Source organism: Lethenteron reissneri, unplaced genomic scaffold (assembly GCF_015708825.2).
Source record: "Lethenteron reissneri isolate LAM-NWPU_2019-01 unplaced genomic scaffold, ASM1570882v1 scaffold_1624, whole genome shotgun sequence".
NCBI classification, from domain to species: Eukaryota; Metazoa; Chordata; class Hyperoartia; order Petromyzontiformes; family Petromyzontidae; genus Lethenteron; species Lethenteron reissneri.
In genome coordinates, this window is record NW_026891360.1 from 54,889 (window position 1) to 56,136 (window position 1,248).

Consider the following 1,248-nt stretch of genomic DNA (forward strand, 5'->3'; position numbering starts at 1 on the left):
TACTGCTTTGGGATGTTTGAAAAATGGTAAGAAACCAGTGTATAGAGAAAACCCATGCAATACGAGGAGGGAAATACCCAAAGTTCAGCTAAATTTAGATTCAATTAATTTCTGTACTAACATCTCCATAGCACCTTCGCTTGTGCATTCAATGGATCATTACTGGACACATGCAAATACACCATGACACATGCAGCTACGTGACTTCACACGCAACTTCACCACTATACATGCAAACGCATCATTTCACATGCAGATGCGTACCCAGGAGGTGACTTGGCCTCATAACTACATTCGAGAGGACAAAGAGCTGAACATTTGATTTCGATCCAGTCAGCTTATGCAATTGAATTTTTGATTTTCTTTTTTACTAAAACTTAAAATAAGTTTCTTTGTCGGTAAAAAAAACTTAATTCTAGATTTGAAGCTTTCGTGACTGCAAGGATTCATGCTTATAGGTTTTTCGGTAAAGTCACGTAGGTAAAAAATAAAAAAAATAAAATAATAAAATAAAAAATAAATCACATTTATTTTATTTCTATTATTATTTACATTAATTCTTTTTTTTACCTACGTGACTTTACCGAAAAACCTAAGAGTATAACAAAAACTTAACTTGGAGGTTTCGTGACTGCAGGAATTACTCTTTGGTTCTTTCGGTCAAGTCACGTATAAAGAGAAAAAAATAATCATTTGTAGGTCCCACCGAGAATTGAACTCGGATCGCAGGATTCAGAGTCCTGAGTGCTAACCATTACACCATGGAACCCCCACGTAGAGCTGCCTCATTGCACAACCTCTCGGCAGCAGCTGCTGAGCCCACATTTAGAAAAGTGTTTTCTGAGAACCGAGCCATCTGCACTTGCTCCTGACACTGCATATCCTTTCTGTACTGCCATCTCCTGGCCAGTTTCACAAAGATAATTCATTTTAATATCAAACACGTGAAGAGGGGCATTACTTTTCCATGAATTCATTTGAAAACGTTAACTCAAAATTTTTGTTATTTTATTGAGTTTTATTTTGAGTTATTTTTATGGAACTCTCCATTTAAAACGCTACTAAAAATGTTTACACCTGGCACAATCACAGGGGCTACCAACAGAAACCGCACGTGACATGAGTGCACACTCATCAAGAAATCAACGCACTCACCATTGGCTCCATCCCTCGGGTGCTATTCAGAAATATATTCAATTAGTCCAACGTGAGATTATTTTCTCTTTGCAACCCTTGAATCTTGAGTTC

The 1,248-nt window shown here is 37.2% G+C and overlaps 1 non-coding gene across 1 annotated transcript; it reads right to left on the reverse strand.

The window, feature by feature from the left end:
- Positions 1 to 697: 697 nt before the first annotated feature.
- TRNAQ-CUG (transfer RNA glutamine (anticodon CUG)) lies at positions 698 to 769 on the reverse strand. The gene has a single exon. It is a non-coding gene; the product is annotated as a tRNA-Gln (tRNA).
- Positions 770 to 1,248: the final 479 nt, after the last annotated feature.